Raw genomic sequence first — 18396 nt, 5'->3', positions numbered from 1 at the left:
ATTTGTGTCATATCCTGCATACATTCATTTGGAAGCATAATATTGTGCTAGACTTTTATTAATGTTCAAAGTTTCACTGATGATCATGATCTGTTCTACTTTATTTCATGCTATTTTCTCTTTAGGTCTGATAGATCGAGTCGCCATTCACGAGGAGACGGAGTTTTTCTGAACTTAGTTTTTGAGATGTATTCATCCGATTTTAGCACTTCTTTTGAACAATATTCTAAGTTAGAGAAACAGAGGACGATCTGATCGAGATGCACATTAAGAGAGACGATAAGGGCACTTGTGTTTTCCTCTTCAGAGTTTATGATCATTGCTGTTGCCATGACGATTCCATTTCCACAGACATGCTGGAACAACGGCTCCAATCACTGAAACAATCTCAGTGTTTTTCAGTTGATGTTGAATGTGTCTGTATGAGGGAATCTCAGCAGGACGACTGAGAGCTTACAGAACATAAAACATCTCAACATCTGTATCACAGCAAAATCCCCAGAGTTAAATTAACTCTGCTCAGAGAACATTTGGTCCCTCTCTACAGAGAGTTAAAAGAACTCTGAATCAGAGTTAAAGTTAATGAGATACTTAAGTGATTAATTAAGTGATGATTGGGCATTAATTATGAACACCTGCTGTCAACAAGCAGAATCACTGAAGGAAAGAGAAACAATAAGAACAGAAAAAAGAGAAACACAAGAACTAAAACTGACTTCCAGCCACAGCCTTAGATTGACATCAACTGAAGACAAAAGACGACATTAAATCTGTGAAGATCTCAGCAGAGGAGGATTAAACAACTCCACAAACAGCATTACCAGCTTCACTTATTACTAACCAGACTGACTTTATTTCTGTCAGACGTCTACAGAAGTTCTTATTGAGAATTAACTGAGGTTTAGATGTTGATAATGTATTGAAAATGTTTGGTCACCATTGTGGTGACCAGTGTTTCCTTTAGTTGGGCAGTTTGACTCTTTGCTTTTTTTGAGAGTTTGTGGTTTTTGTAACAGATTTTACCATAACACGTAAATTGTTGCAAAGAAAGCCAGAAAAAAAGATGATCAGGTGATACAGTTTTCAACAACAAAAAGTAGGTTAAGGCACTTATCTCATCACTGTCCAAATGTGGTTATTTGAAGTTAATAGATTATGTTCGTTAACAATTCTCTCTTGCCACAGATCAGACTTTCTTTGGATTTTAAAATACATTATATATATTATATTTTTTTAAAGACATAGACATCAATAATCAGCATATGAACCTCAACAATGGTGACATGCTTCATGCCACAATGCATGCTGGGAGCCACAATAGTATTAAACTCATGGCTCCCAGGATGCATTGCGGCATGAAACATGTCACCATTCTTGAGATTCATAAGCTGATTCTTGACATCTGTGTCTTAAAAATAAAATTCCCCATTATGTATTTAAAAAAAAAAAGAAAAAAAAAAAGAAAAGAATATCCAATCTGTGGCAAGAGGGTATTGTTGGTGAATATAATCTATTAACATCAAATAACCACTTGGGACAGTGGTGCATTATTCTAAGTGGAATTCTAATTATTCTTATTCTAGGTGCATTATTCTATTTTTTGTTGTTGAAAAATAGATCACCTGATCGTTTTTGCTTCTGGCTTTCTTTGCAACAATTTACGTGTTATGGTAAAATCTGTTACAAAAACCACAAACTCAAAAAAAAGCCAAGAGTCAAACTGTCCAACTAAAGGAAACACTGGTCACCACAATGGTGACCAAACATTTTCAATAAATCGTCAACATCTAAACCTCTGTTCATTCTCAATAAGAACTTCTGTAGACGTCTGACAGAAATAAAGTCAAACTGGTTAGTAATAAGTGAAGCTGGTAATGCAGTTTGTGGAGTTGTTTAATCCTCCTCTGCTGAGATCTTCACAGATTTAATGTCGTCTTTTGTCTTCAGTTGATTTCATCTAAGGCTGTGGCTGGAAGTCAGTTTTAGTTCTTGTGTTTCTCTTTTTTCTGTTCTTATTGAATCTCTATCATTCAGTAATTCTGCTTGTTTCTGGCTCCATCTAAAGCTGATCGGGCAGACCGAACCTTAAGTCGTAGAGAGACTTGAAACTTTGAGGGCTGGTAGTACTCACACCGAGATGGGTCTGTCTGCGGACTGCAAGACTTGGGGCGTAACTTGAAGTTGTCCATATCACAACCGAATCACACGAGATGTCAGAAGAACGAGATTTTGTTGGCAAGATGGCAGCTCGTTCAGAGACCACTGTAAGAATATTTTCCACAGAGAACCGTTTAAATTGAACTGTATAAGAAATGTTCATACAGTAACACATTTTGGTATACTGTTTCTGGAGTTGATAATCTATTAAAAGTTTTTATTTATTTAAAACTAAACCGTCCTCGCTTGGCGTTGTTAAGTATTTTACTGGCTGGCGTGGTAATAATGTAGCGACAATGCCTGACATGCGGTCACATGCTGTTCCAATTAGTAAATCCTCGTCTCCAAACACATCCTTCGTTGTCTTTTCAGACAACGGGTCTGTCCATGGTGTCTTTAAGTCTGCTTGGACCATAGACTGTAAAAAAAGATGGACGACGCCCCTTCGCTCTCTTCCATTGATGAGAACTGAAGCCGCCAGTGTCCCGATATGGCGCTGACATATTGGAATTTGAGTCTGCGCAGTAGCGATCTCGGGACCAGACCTGCGCAGTAGTGAGCAGGAAGTAAAGCCGCGAAATCAACGCTCCGCCCTCACTCTCGCCGAATGCACTCAGGGAGAGTGGATTCTGCACACTTTTTAAAAAATTGATTGCAGTACGACAAGAGGCTTGTTAAAATAAAGTAAATACAATCTCTTCAGTCCTCCGAAGATCCCGAAAAAAATGTCCGTTGGTGCTTCAGTGACTACTTCGCTCAGAGAACCTGTCAATCACAGCTGTCCATCATGACGTTACACCACCGCATCACGTAACTAACTAAAAAACAACTTATTTTTGAAACAGACACTTGAACTTACATCAGCGTGATAAAAATGACAGCAAATGAAAGAAACCACCTTTGGAAAAAAGGTATTTGAAGTGTAATTTAATTGTTTAGTTGGTCTCACGTCCCGTTGAATAACACGGGGAGGCGGGGCTTATGACCTATACTAGGACCAGTCACCGGGGGGCGATCGAGACGTTTTGGCTTCACTTTTCAGGGCTTGTGCGGCACGCTTGGCTTGGACATGTCAAAAGTGCAACCTTGTTGCTCCCCAGAGGGACATTTGAGTCACAAAGGAAACCCTGTTTTTGGAGAATCCCCTCTAAAACCCCCCAGCTCAGCGTGGACCCCTAGTGATTTTATAGCCGCGTGACAAGCCTCAAAGACATTCCAGAGCACACGCGCACACACACACACACACACACACACACACACACACACACACACACACACACACTCTGGACTTTGAAACAGATATTCCCCCACATAACAAGCCACTAAATGTTGATATGTATGCCTATGTTTCTCAAAGTGTCGTCGTTTGCCATAACGGAAACACTGACAATTTTATTGTGTGTTTAATCAAGCTTTATTTGTGTGTAATGATGCATATGAACGTAACGTTATGTGTGTCCAAAATCTACCTGTAATTCTTGGTATCTGTCTGACCGTCCTGTTTTAATTCAATCAGTCCCACATAGGAGATTTCAGTAACATGTATTGTTCTGTGTGTATAATCTTAAGAGGAAATATGAATTATTTCGCTCAGAAGACATATGGTCAAGGTAGGCGTGTTTTCTTCACAAAGAAAACTTTCCCGCTTCAGATAAGAAGACCTGATTGGCTTTTGTCTTAGAAAGAGGGCGTAAACAGATGTCTGTTAAAAGGAAGAGACCCCCACTTCTCTCTCTCTCTTCTCTCTTCTCAGGCCTCTCTCACCCTTCCTCCTCTTCTCCCCGGCGCGGCGCTTCTCCCAGGGAACATCTGAGAAAAGGCTTTGACCTTCTCCTCGGACCAACACATGTTCGAGCCGTAGCTGCCGGTCCTTTGCAACGAAGCTTTTGCAGCCTCTCCCTTCCCGGGAGACGAAACTGAACTTTCTCGGTAACGTTACATTCAGTGAGCCTTTTCAAGCTTCCCGCGACACCGGAAGACGCAGCAGAAACAGGACACCATCCTCGCTTCCTGCCTCAGCCTCACCAGAAAGAGCACAGAAACTCGCAAGTAGCTGCTACATTATCTGATAAAAGCTGTTTCCAGGTGTCTCGTGAATCTAGGTTTCTGTATGTAATAATTACTAGCTTTTCCCTTCTCTTTCTTTCTTTCTTTCTTTCTTTCTTTCTTTCTTTCTTTCATTTCATTCTGATCATGTTGTGTTTTATGTTTTGGTTCGGTTAAGTGTTTGTTTGTTTATTGTTTGCATTTTTACGTACGTTTATATTTGTAGCTCATATAATCTCTAGTTTTACATTTATTAAAATCCATGGAATACTTTTCACTGTCTCTGTGTTTGAAAGCCTACCTTATAAGTCAATGAATCTTAAAAGATCTAAGCTACAAGCTCGATATTAGACTACATTCAGTAGTTTTAATTAATAAACTCAGAAAGTTTAATGTTCGTGGCCAGAACATAAACTTTCTTGGAGTTTGTAAATAGATACCCCTTCTTAACTGTGATAATCTTACATTTATTCGCGGGATGAATGATGGATGATCAGACCCGTTACAGAACAAGGTAATCTCGATAATTGATAAAGTAAATGTACATGCGATTTCTGAATTATTATGACCACGAGTTAGGATTATTAATATTTCCAAATAATAATTCCTAATTCACATTTACCCAGAGTCGTATACGCTACAATAATAATGCTGCCTTGCTCTCGGAATTGGCGTAAAACGACTTTCCTTGGTACAAAATGTACATGAACACCCTCCAATTTCGAACTTGAATGCAATGAGCTCGAAATCACGATTTCAAAAGTTGTAAATATCACATTTCTGATAGCATGTGAAAGCAACATAACTATTGGCGGGCAATAAGAACAATATAAGCTAGCTAGCCAGGGTAAACATTAGGGTAATTTGGGAGCTCACTCTGTAACATGCAACGTGTAATGTTATTTATTTCCCCTCACACATCGCTGCATTCAGAATAATGCAAGTTTCTTAGTTGTGATTACTTGACGAGTGCCTTTTTACATGAATGTACCATACCAGTAATTCTGAAGATCTTGTTCACCAGCACAATAAATGTTAATGTTTGTGATCATTTTAATTCTTATTTTATTTTCCTCTATCTTCATTCAACAGTTTGTGGCGAAGGTATCTTAAAAAATGCAAATGCATGTTGTACATAGATGTTGCCTAATTTATTATTTTCTGTATAAGTTTATGACTGTTTCCTCTGTGATTTGTGTGCAGCTGTTGTGCTTTTGAGTGACGATTCTACATTTGTGTGGGCCACAGTTATGATTCAAGTTAAGGTTCTAGTGCTAAAATTATTTTAATCATCATAATATAACATTCACTTCTACATTAGACTAATGATTTTTGTTTTAGGCAATAAGTGTTTCTTTTCATTTCTGAATTGTCTTGTTGTGGTGGCACACCACTACTAAAATTAATATTGAGGAAAAAGTTCATATTAAAAAAAGAAAGAAATGCAAACATGTTTTACACTTAAACCTTTCTTTTCTTTTGTCAACAGGTGTGGTAAACTGGAACTCCTTTTCAGAGGAGTATAAAAGGACCTACCGCATTCCCTATCTCATCTCCCGTTGCATTAAATGCGATGATTTGTACAAAGACTGTGAAGGATACTGGGGAAGTGGACGAAGAGGAAAACTTCAAGGGTTCTACTCTGAAAATGATTTTGCTGGATACTGCTGCATGGACTGTTTTTATGTGGCTGGAGGCACAATCTGATTTTCTATGACAATATTAGTGCCAGAAATTGTGGATTGGGTTTGCATAAACCCTCCTTGTGTTGTCTTTCAATAAAAGTTTTTTTGTGATAAGTTTGCTTGTAGTTAATTTGTCTCAAAGTATCATAAGATATTTGACAGTAGTGCATTTAGCTGTTTATTAGTGTTGTCAAAAATTCGTTTGTCAGCACATCAGGCAATATGACATGAACAGATGTTTAAAATGATTTATTTAAAACATGAAAAGATGTTTAACAATATTTATTAAAAAAATGCTTTAGACAAAGCACAATTTCAAAAGAATGGCTATATTAGTACTTGCTCCACAGTCTAGTTGAGGTGGGACAATTAGAAAAAAAACAATACATTGCAATATGGTTTCTAGCAATACATTATCAATACCTTGGCAGTGGCATTAATGCATATTGAAACTTGCTTTACTGTATACAGACAAAAACAAGCATTTTGAAGATGTCATCTCAAAGGTTTATGTTCTTGAACAGCTAAGAGTCAGTTTAGTTTATTTGAATATGTTCAGTTAAACTTGTGCGAGATCGAGTAAAAAGCATACGGAACTAATCGCATACTTTTCTCTAATCGCTCTCGCGGTCATTTGATGTCATCGTCATATCGCGGAAGTGGGCGTAACTTGAAGTGACGTGACGTAACTTGAAGGGGCGTGACTTGTGGCGTGACGTAACTTGAAGGGGCGTAACTTGAAGTGGGCGTAACTTGAAGTCTTGCGGGGTGCAGACAGATTCTATTGCTATCAGAAAGCGGTTCACAAATAAATGCCAGGAGGAGTTGTGTTTGTGACATAAAACACATTTTTTAATATTTTTTATTTTATTTGCAAATCTCATTTTATTTATTTGTGAGTTTTATTAAAAAAAAAATTAAACTCTTTACATTTATTTGTGGATCTTAATGTATTTATTTGTGAATTTGATACATTTTTGTGAATCTGTTTACATTTGTTTGTGAATCTCAATCTATTTATTTGGAATAATGCAACAATTCTAACCCCATAGTAGAAGCTACATATGTACATTTTACTCCTCCCAACAATGCACAAAATTAAATGTGCGTGTTAGGCTATATGACATTTTATAGCCAGATAAATGACGTGCCGCTACAACACGCATCACATCAGATGATCAGCTGAGAATCTCTTCATCAAGCCAACGCGGAATTTAACGGATTGAATGGTTCATGAGCTCGGAACTCGTAATTCCGATGTTTTTGACTCCACTAGGGCACATAAACACAGCAGTAAAGTGACTCTCCTTCACCAGGAATGAGGAAGCTGCTTTACAGACACTCCTGTTTTACACACGTCACTCAAACACAGAAGCAGGAAACTATTTCAACTCCTCAGTTCAGAGAAACAGAAACTGAAGTATTGTTGAGCTGTTGTGTGTTTGTGTCTCTCTGTATTCATGCAGTAAAATGGCAGAAGCCAGATTTTCTCAGGATGAGTTCACGTGTCCAGTGTGTCTGGATCTCCTGAAGGATCCAGTGACTATCCACTGTGGACACAGTTACTGTAAGATCTGTATTACAGACTGCTGGGATCAGGAGGATGAGAAGAGAGTCTACAGCTGCCCTCAGTGCAGACAGACCTTCAGTCCAAGACCTGCTTTAGGCAAAAACACCATTCTGGCTGAACTGGTGGAGAAACTGAAGAAGACTAAACTTCCTGCTGACTGTTACGCTAGATCTGGAGACGTGCAGTGTGACGTCTGTACTGGAAGAAAATACAAAGCCGTCAAGTCCTGTCTGGTGTGTCAGGAATCTTACTGTCAAACTCATTTTGACCGTCATGAGGAATATCACTCTCGTAAGCCACACAAAGTGATTGATGCCACTGGACGACTGCAGGACATGATCTGCCGTAAACATGATAAAGAGCTAGAAATGTTCTGTGTCACTGATCAACAGTGCATCTGTGTGTGGTGTAAGGAGAGTGAACATAAAAACCACAACACTGTATCAACTGCAGCACAGAGGACAGAGACACAGGTATGAACTGAGAGGGATTGATCACACAGAAATGAAAGTGTCTTCATTTACTCACTCATTTACTCATGTTGTCCCAAACCAGTTTGACTGAGTTTCTTCTGTGGAATATAAAAGATGACATTTTGAAGAATGTCTTGTCTATTTTAGTTTACACATTGTAAGTCAATGGAGTAAAAAAGTTTCAAGCTCCAAAAAGGAGAAAAAGCATAAAAGTAATCTAAACAACTAGTGGTTAAAGAAAGGAGTACGCTTAAGTGTATTGACATGCACTTGTAGTGTACTTCAAATTAAAAGTATATTTAAAAAAAAAAACTGGACTTGCAGATAATATAATATTAATGAAATGAAAGGCCACTTAAGTGCACTTAAAGAGAGTCAACTTTCAAGACCGTTTCACAAGTACACTTTATAAAGTACACTTTTTTATAATGTAAAATTAAAAGTTTTACTTTAAAGTACATTTTAATAATATTTAATATTTAAATTTAACTCAATAGAATTATGAAATTACATTATATACTTAATTCTTACTTAAGTGGGTCAAAAAGTCACTTCCGGCTTCTGAACTGGTTGCAGTTCCTCTCTGATTCCATATGAGGGCGCTCACAGGACGAGTGCAGAATGAATGGAGGTCTATGGCGCTATACCAATAAAAATCCACTTTTCTCAGGATATCATTTTTTGTCTAGTAATTTGAATGTTGTATTCGAAAGGAGATGCAAATAAATTACACATTGCTGGGTGTTAGATTTTTTTGAGTCACTTATTTGCTTTAAAAAGTATTTTAAAGTGTCAATGACGTCATATACATGTACGACCAGAGATACTGCTTTACGGTAATCCTTCAGTCACTTTGGTGCTTTCGCGCTCTGCACTTTATTTTCTCTCGAGGCATCGACAACACAGCTGACACAGGTAAATACACGTGCTAGACTTGTTTTTGTTTTGTTTGTTTGGGGTCCCGCTTTGGATGCCACGATGCCATCAAGCGGTATCTCTGGTCGTAATCAGTCCTTCACTGACCAATCAGCGTCCATTAGCAGAATGCTAGCGTGTTATGGGCAACAACAGCTCAACCTGTACGAAATCGAAAGGACATACTCGTTCATTCAACTTTCGACCTAAAACCCATGTTGAACTTGCAAAATCTACAATCAGATCTGAGATTTCTCAACGGCAATCGCGTGAAAGAGACACATTTAGCCGTCTAGCCCCATTGACTCCCATTCATTTTGCACTCATGGCGATCGCCCCCAGAGGAACTCTGGTGGTACTACAACCAAAATTCGGTACAATAGGACTTAATAGGGAGTGGGCAGGCTCTCCGTAGACGGGCTCTGCTCATAGCCTCATGACCCGCCCCCCTTAGTTACTGTCGCTATGCCCGACAAGCTACGCTGCTCTCACGCCACACCATAGAGGTCTGCGCGGGACTGTTTTTTAAGTCCCGCTCCCGCCCGCTCCCGCTGGGGTTATATCCCGCACCCACCCGTTCCCGCTATATATACACTATTTGTTCACCCGCTGTCTGCTTAGAATAATTTTCTTCCCGACCCGACCATCCCGCTTTAATATAGATCTCCCAGAATTTCACATGTACATTTTCACAGAGAAAATAAAAATGTAGTCTGCACAAACATTTTTTTATTATTATTTTATTCGCCTTGTCAATATACAAAATTTAACATTTTGCTGCAGACAGTAGGGGAAAAAATATCGCAGCGAAAAAAAAGAAAGAAGTGTAGGCTATTATTTTTATTCGTATTATCAAAATTCGTAACATTTTGCTGTTAAGCAAATACAATCAATGCATGACAGAAAGAACCGTTACTGGTCCGTGCGTGCAGCGCGTGCAACGGTCCTGAGTAGCCTACAGGGCAGACCCTGTTGGTCGATAAGATTAAGATTAGGTAAAGCGAAGATATGCTGTTCTGAAAGAACGTCGGCGTCGGGAACGTGATATTGAATGACCAACCGCTCCCGTTCAAATTACACCAGAGTTACCGACCGCTACCGTTTTTTAGTCGGAAATTTAATCCCGCGGTGCAAAATATCTGGTCGGGTCCCGCGGATCCCGCGGGACAGCCGCGGGAATGCAGACCTCTAACACCATGTTCTCACGCAGTGAAAAATACATCGCGGAGCAGAGAGGAGACTGACAACACGCTGACAGACAGGACAGACCAGGTTACTTTTCGGTTACTTTTGATATTAGACATATTAAACAAAGTCTCACCTTTCAAATTTGGTCATTTTTTAAAAGAAATTTAAACGATACATACCGTTTTGTGGCTCTTAAATGTGTCTGACAGATCGCTGTAGAGAATCAGTTAAAGCTGCTCGTGAACCGATCATCTCTTCCTTCTAGTTAATTTATAGCATCAAATAAACATGAATGAACATAAGAAGGAATGTTGTTTTAAACCGCGGAAAGGCGTCAGTACATTCCGTTTTTCAAGTTCAAATTCTCCCATGTTAATCTGCTATCTCTCCTGACTGCTTTGTCGGACAAAATGGCGGATGGCGGATTATGATTGGTTAGATCGCCTGTCAATCAAGCTCCCTGCGAAGGGTCAATTATGCTATGAGGCTAACGATATTTTATTTGGCCTCTGTAAACCGCTGAGACATTCTTCTAAATATATTCTGTTGTGTCTCACAATAGACAGAAAGTCATACAGGTTTGGAGCGACATAAGGGAGAGTAAATGATGATACTAATGATATAAAACTAGGCACTGATGAAATACTGCTGACATTCATTTCAGGAAACCATGAATCTGTGGTTTGAACCAGACAGTAAAAACTACGGTGGCCGAGAGGTGCAAAACAAATCACAATTACAAAAACAAAATAACAATTCAGAAAACACAATAACAATTCAGAAAACACAACGACATTTCAGAAAACACAACGACAATTCAGAAAACATAACGACAATTTAGAAAACAAAATAACAATTCAGAAAACACAATAACATTTCAGAAAACACAACGACAATTCAGAAAACACAACGACATTTCAGAAAAAACGGAAAAGGTAGGTATATTTTGAGAATGACGTACTTATCGCTGAATGGACGAGACACCTGTCAATCAAGCCAGAACCGGAATCAAGCGATACTGTCTAGAAGTACCGGTAGAAACAAATCGTACCCATCAACGTGCCATGGAGCAAAGTTCGGTCCCGTGGAGTGATAGGTGCTACCTAACGAATCTACGACGTGTCCTTGTTCTGTCCCTGGTGGGTTGAGTTCTTGCAGCAGCCGCATATGTCATCACGTTTAACACGCAACTTCTGCAGACAAGTAGGCTACTAACCACATTGTCCGGTAGCCGAACAACTGTCCTGGTCGACGCAGCTTTTAATGTTGTGGTATGTTGAAAAATGAAATAAAAGAGCATTGCAGTGATGGCTTCTTTGTTGGTGTATTTACTCAGAATGAAGCATAAGAGAATATGCATAACAAAAGCTCAAAATATACATTCTCAACATGTATATCACTTTTTTTTACAGTAATGACCGTTGTAGACATAAGTGACTTTAAACATTCCATCACACTAGAAGGAAAAATATGATCAACAAGCTATTTAACACTATTTAACACTCTCTCTGTGCAGTTCGCATGCTCTAGCTAGCCCCAAAATGACGTGTGGCAGCTGGTAGTAACACTCTAATCTCATGCTTTTTATAAACAAAATAAGACTGAAACAACATCATGTACTCTCATACACTCAAATAACATCGACATAATGACCAGTTATAATGAATAGCGGGCTATCGCGCTAATCGCGAAACACTCATGCTAACCATGTGCTCAGGCATACTAAACTCATGACACACTATTAATATAGTAAATATTATGTGGTATGTCGCCAGCATGTCCACAATCACGGCACATGAATGTCCTTCTTCAAAGTAACGTTTAATGTGTTCTATTTTCGCATAGCAAAACAAAGTTGATCACAAATTTCTTGATTGACAGGTGTCTCGTCCAATCAGTGATAAGTACGTCATTCTCAAAATATACCTACCTTTTCCGTTTTGTATGAATTGTCGTTGTGTTTTCTGAAATGTCGTTGTGTTTTCTGAATTGTTATTGTGTTTTCTGAATTGTTATTTTGTTTTCTAAATTGTCGTTGTGTTTTCTGAATTGTTATTTTGTTTTCTGAATTGTTATTTTGTTTTTGTAATTGTGATTTGTTTTGCACCTCTCGGCCACCGTAAAAAACTGACCATGCAAGATCTTTAACCACTTCACCAACTCTGGATTCATGTAACTTTAATGTTTGTATGACAGTAGTTTTATGTGTCATTCCCTGTCATTGGTTTGTCCTCCAGAAACAGCTGAAGGAGACGCAGATGAAGATCCGTCAGAGAATCCAGCAGAGACAGAAAGATCTTCAGCATCTGAGAGAGGCTGTGGAGTCTCATAAGGTGAGTCTGGAGAAGAAGAGAAGTTTGAGACGTCTCAGTTTGGACTCTGTCAGTCGTGCTGAAGCCACTGTGTGATTGTGATGTGTGTGTAACAGCGCTCTGCACAGACAGCAGTGAAGGACAGTGAGAGGATCTTCACTGAGATCATCCGCTCCATTGAGAGAAGCCGCTCTGAGGTCACACAGCGGATCAGAGATCAGGAAAAGACTGCAGTGAGTCGAGCTGAAGGACGGCTGGAGCGACTGGAGCAGGAGATCAATGATCTGAGGAGGAGAGACGCTGAGCTGGAGCAGCTTTCACACACACAAGATCACATCCAGTTCCTGCAGGTAACAGAGATCTAGAAGAACAGGATCATAGTGGACTTGAGCAAGATCCTGCTATGACAGAGAAACATTTCATGAGAGCAGAATGAGCCGTTGACTGAGATGTTGTCAGGAATTCAGTCAGATTCAGTCAAGTGTTGTGTTATCATATAATCATCAGTCAGACTCTCATCTGATCATCTTCTGTTTAAAGAGACACACTTACAAAGCCCTGGGAAATTTACCATTAAATATTAACTCATTTTTCCTTCTGGTTTCTTCTGTATTGATGAAATCAGTGAACTTGATGGTGTCAATATCCAGCCAACTAGATTTTTCATCCTCTTTTTAATTAAATCTTTTATTTCTTCTCAAATAATTTCAGTAATTTGCACAAAAATTGGGTCAGGTGATCTTCAAAGTTAATAAATTGATAATGTTGATAAAATTAAACAAATAAATGTCAATAGAAATGACATTGAGTATATTTTATTTCATAAATGTGTGTCAGTTCATTCAGCAGTAACTTTAACCATATTTCAAAGACAATAGAAATAATTCTGAAATTGTTGGTCAAAAAGCTCAAAATGCATTTAATATAAATTTAGACTACACTGAAAAAAATGATAGTTGAATTTACTAAAAAAATGTATCGTAAGTGGTTGCACACAATTGATTTTAGCTACATTTAAACAAATGCATTAAGTTGAACTTACGATTAAAAAAATTCGTAAATTCAACTAATAATTTTTTTCAGTGTATAAGACATTCATTTAATTTAATTAATTGCATTTTGCTAATAATGAGTGTTGGTTTGAAGGTAATTACAGTTTTTCTCGATTGCTTAAACACATTTCTTGAAACTATGCCTCGTATTCTCAAAACTATAAACACAAATCCATAACGTCTCACCCAGTTCCCCAAACATCCAATTTTCAGGTCAAAATGAAGCTCTACACTCAAAACCATTCACTCTTGCTGAAAAACCAAACTTTGCCCTCAGACAGGACACACAAGCCCTCAAAATCACACACACTACAACATAGTCTAACACACTGGTGCAATAAATTCAAAACAACATTTCCAAAACTGGTAAGCTGTGTTGCTTGTGGTCCCCCCCCCCCCCCCTCACAAACCTTTTCACATGATGAACACAAAAGACACAACCAATGGATACATTGGCACATTTTTATTCATACACAGAAAACACACACACACAAATTATTTTATTTTTTCTTGTTTTACTTTTTTTTTTTTTTTACTTTTTTTTTTTTACTCTCTCCTCTAAATTTTTTTTAATATTTACTTACAGTAAGATGTGTGTGACCAACATATGACAGTAAAAGAGCACACACAAACCATATTCTAATATGGAATTCGAATCGTATTGGAATGGTAAAGAGTGTTGGGACGTACTGTAACAGGAGGGCCTCCACTCAAGGATACAATATGATGGACACGTCTAAGGCTATGTTCACACTTAGCGTCTTTTTTGACAAGAAAAAGTTGACAACAGCGTTTTTTTAGCAAAAAAAAACGCTGGCAGCGTTCGGTTACAAATAGCAGCCGAGCGCGTCTTTTGTTGCTATAACAACAGCTGCAACAGTAGTCATTGGTCAGCTGTCAAAAAGGCGCTTGACGTAGGGCGTTCTTTTCAGAAAAGTTGAACTTTTTTCAACTTAAAAAGATGCTCTGAGCTGCAGAAAAAGACGCCGGCGGTGGCGTCTAAAAAAGCGCTCAGGACTTTTTTGAAAAAACGGTTTACTCCATAGGGTTATAATGTAGAACAGACGCTGGCAGTTTGAAAAAAGACGCTAAGTGTGAACATAGCCTAAGAATGTTCCACATATGGTTGAAATACCATCATTGGCCTAGAAAGATAACATTCTGGGAGTCAAGACTATAAAGGAGAAAGGATGCCCTCCCTTCACTGTCACACTCTGTGCCACTCTGTGTGACTGTACGACTGCTGACCTTTTCTTGCAAGAAAATAAACCTCATCAAAGACTATTGGAAATGTTTGTCTTTTATTCAGTGAATTTTGTTTGCTACCACACCTCCCTGAAGGTTCTCGAGGCGACGGTAAAGCGACTCAAATTTGGCCTTACTCGTAGCCCAGCCTCCCTCATTGTCAAACCATTGATAAAGACATGGGCAACTAGAGAGGCTTGAATTTGAATTTCATCTGAGACTGCTTGTCTTCTTGTCCTTGCCCTTCCTCCTCCTCATTCTTATCCCTCTTCCTTCATGTCTTTCTGGATCCATTATTCCAAAACGCAATAAACTGATTTAGGCCCTTTTATATATCTATTGAAGGTTCTGATTGATGTGTGTTAAATTTTGACTCTTAGTGTTTCCACCTGGGTAATTGTGTGCTAACTGAGCTGAAGCTGTGCTGACTTGAGTGAACAATATTGAATGCTAGTGCTTTATATATGACAACATGGTGTAGGCAATGAGAAATGAAGGGATTTGTGTGTAGAGTTTTGCAGTGACAGTTCAACAAATCTGACTCATGTGTCAAAACAGGGAATAGTGTTTATAGTTTAGTGAAATGGGTGTGCTTTTTGATAAATGCCGTTATGGTTTTGAAATTTTAGTTCAAAAGCCTGGTTATAGTGTTTAAGCAATCGAGAAAAACTGTAATATGAATTTAGACTATAAGACATTCATTTAATTAAAATAATTATTTTAATTATAATTAAAAAAAAATGTCTGAAAGCATTACATTTAATCTGCTCTTAAGTATATATATATTTAAATGATATTATTATTAAATGTGAAATACTAGAGTTTGTAGTATTAAATGATGAATATGAGGAGAATGTGCTGATTGTGTGAAAGTGCTGGATTGAAGCGAGTCACTGAAGAGAAGTCAAGTCAACAAGAGCCGCTCAGATCTGATATAGTGCAGGTTATTGGCTGAAGTGTGGAGATGATGAGTTTTGATTTCTGTTTTCTGTAGAGTTTCCAGTCTCTCTCAGCACCTCCTGAATCTACAGACAAACCCGACGTTTCCTTCATTTCTCTTTCCTCTTTTGATGGCATGAGAGAATCTGTCCGTCAGCTGAGAGACAAACTGGAGGATTTCTGCAAAGAGGAGCTCAAGAAGATCTCAGACGGAGGTAAAGTCCTGCGCCTCGTTTATACAGACGTGTGGAGAAAGATCCCAAATCTGAACATACAACCATTTCCGAAATGTTTCTACGATTTATAAAATGTTAATTTTCACAAAATGTCCTTAAATGCAATCAATTCAAGTTCAAGTCCATCAAATCCTCCTACAGAACGGCCACAAATATCTCTTGATGATTCAGAAATACGGACTCATCATCGTGGACAAGCGTTTATATACACATGACGGAGGATGAAATCCATGGAATTTAGGATCAATCCGATGTGTGTGTTTTATAAATGAAGCCCCTGGAGATTATTAATCTGCTCCCAGAAATGAGTCCATCATCTAATATTATAGAACATCAAATAGAAATGTCTCAGAAATGAATGTATTTTATCTTGTCATTTCTCTTCACACTGTTCATGTCTGTTTATTTCCACAGTCACTTTCACCAACATGAATCCCAAGACCAGGAACGACTTCCTACAATGTGAGTCACTAGAAAACAAGCAGAAAAACTCACTGAATGTGTTCATGTTCTTCCTATAGAAGGAGAAATAAATCATGATAGAAGAGTTTTATAATTGATCATGTAAATGATGATTTGCACAGGATATTTGGTTAGCTGTACTGAGACACTGATGATACACTAAACATTGATTCATGAAGAGTTCAGATCAGACAGATTCATAATTCCTGTTTCTGATGTGTTTTCTCTCCATCAGATTCCCATCAGCTCACTCTGGATCTGAACACAGTGAATAAACACCTCAGTCTGTCTGAGAGAAACAGAGTTATTACTTACACTGACACAGAGCAGCCGTATCCTGATCATCCAGACATATTTGATTGTTATTCTCAGGTGTTGTGTAGAGAGAGTGTGTGTGGACGCTGTTACTGGGAGATTGAGTGGACTGGGAATGGTGTGTGTATATCAGTGTCATATAAGAGCATCAGCAGGAAGGGATGGGGTAATGATTGTGGATTTGGAAATAATGATCAGTCCTGGAGTTTGGTCTGCTCTTCCTCCAGATACATTCTGGCACAATAAGATAGACACTTCTCTCCCTGTAAAGTCCATCAGCAGAAGAATAGGAGTGTATGTGGATCACAGTGCAGGAACTCTGTCCTTCTACAGCGTCTCTGACACAATGAGCCTCATCCACACAGTCCAGACCACATTCACTCAGACGCTCTATCCTGGGTTTAGGGTTTATTATTCTGGATCATCAGTGAAACTGTGTTGATGTTTCAGAACAGATTGTAGAGAGATTTTACCCATAATACTTTGAGCCGCATGATAAATCATAACAGTGAGATACAGAGACTCTTATTTTAATTTCCTTTAATATCTTAACTTCTGTCACAGAAATAACAGAATAAATGTGTGTATTAAATCCTTTATAGAGACAATAAGAATGGTGTGTGTTTATCAAGCTATAATTGTATTGATGGAAATCATATTCATTTAGATTTTATTATAGTGACAATCATTTTAATATTAATATTAAAAGTACCTTTCATTTGAAATTAAACAAATAAAATTAAAAGATTAAGGAATAATGAATGAATGACTTTCACAACATTTGATGTTGATGTAAAATAGTTCTTTCCAGATATGGAGAAATGTATCAGTGTTGTTGCAAAAAGCAGTGAGCTCTAGTTCTGGATAAAAAGAAAAGATCCAGCTGAAAAAGATGCTAATGAAATTAAGGAAAATAAAAGTGCAGCTTCACAAAAATATTTACTCTGTGCTTTTTCTTTTCTGTCTGTCTTCTTCTTCTTGCTTCTCTATATGGATGTGTGGAGAGTCGAGCCATTTCACTTTATCAGCCAATAGACACTACATCAACATAAATGGAGAACACAACATCCAAAGCATGCAGTTAGAAAAAAAATAATCAATATATTGTAACATGTTAAAAGCTCTCCCAGTATCCCAAAATTATTTATTTTTTTTAAATAAAGAAAATGGAAGCATTCATTCTTCAGGAGAAGGTCTAGCCAAAACAACAAACAAAAGGAGAAACTTACTCGTAACGGTCATCAGCTGGAGTGAGAGCCACCAGAGGACACTCCACATCAGACTATCGTGATCCCGCTGATGAAGTTACCTAAAACAACAAGACCTGGCAGATAATGAATGCAGGGTTCCCACGGGTCCTTGAAATCCTTGAAAGTTTGTGAATCTGAAAAAATGTTTTCAAGGCCCTGGAAAGTTTTTGAAAATAAACATACATAGAGACAGGTGCTTGAAAGTGCTTGAATTTATTTTGTGCAAGAAGTTTTCTGGAAATAATTCCATATTCACTCCAGTCCCCTAATGTATTATTTTGCCAACACTTCATGGCCTTTGCATACTAGCTTGCTTGATTTGCACTAGTTAAGCGCATTTACGCGTTACGTTACCAGGGTTTTTCCTGCATAGAGAATTATGAGGCGGCCGCCTTCGTCTCTCGACAATAAAAAATAACTAGGGAATCACCGAAAACGTGAGGATGATTCTGTTTTATTTCATTTAAAGTAAGTGGTGATTGATAGCCTATGGTTGATAATAATATAGGCCTACCTAATGTACTGACGCTAACAATGTAGCGCTGTTGAGG

General features: G+C 38.2%; 1 pseudogene across 1 annotated transcript; it reads left to right on the top strand.

The window, feature by feature from the left end:
* The first annotated feature begins 7280 nt into the window (after positions 1 to 7280).
* Positions 7281 to 17037, top strand: LOC308702679 (tripartite motif-containing protein 16-like; annotated as a pseudogene). The gene is made up of 6 exons: positions 7281 to 7931; positions 12272 to 12367; positions 12463 to 12696; positions 15638 to 15797; positions 16233 to 16280; positions 16516 to 17037. The product of its transcript is annotated as a tripartite motif-containing protein 16-like (transcript).
* Positions 17038 to 18396: the final 1359 nt, after the last annotated feature.

The sequence above is a fragment of the Scardinius erythrophthalmus genome (assembly GCF_964197995.2).
Source record: "Scardinius erythrophthalmus genome assembly, chromosome: 1".
Classification (NCBI taxonomy): domain Eukaryota; kingdom Metazoa; phylum Chordata; class Actinopteri; order Cypriniformes; family Leuciscidae; genus Scardinius; species Scardinius erythrophthalmus.
The sequence above is the reverse complement of the archived record's forward strand: the minus strand, read 5'-3'. Positions and strand labels throughout refer to the sequence as shown.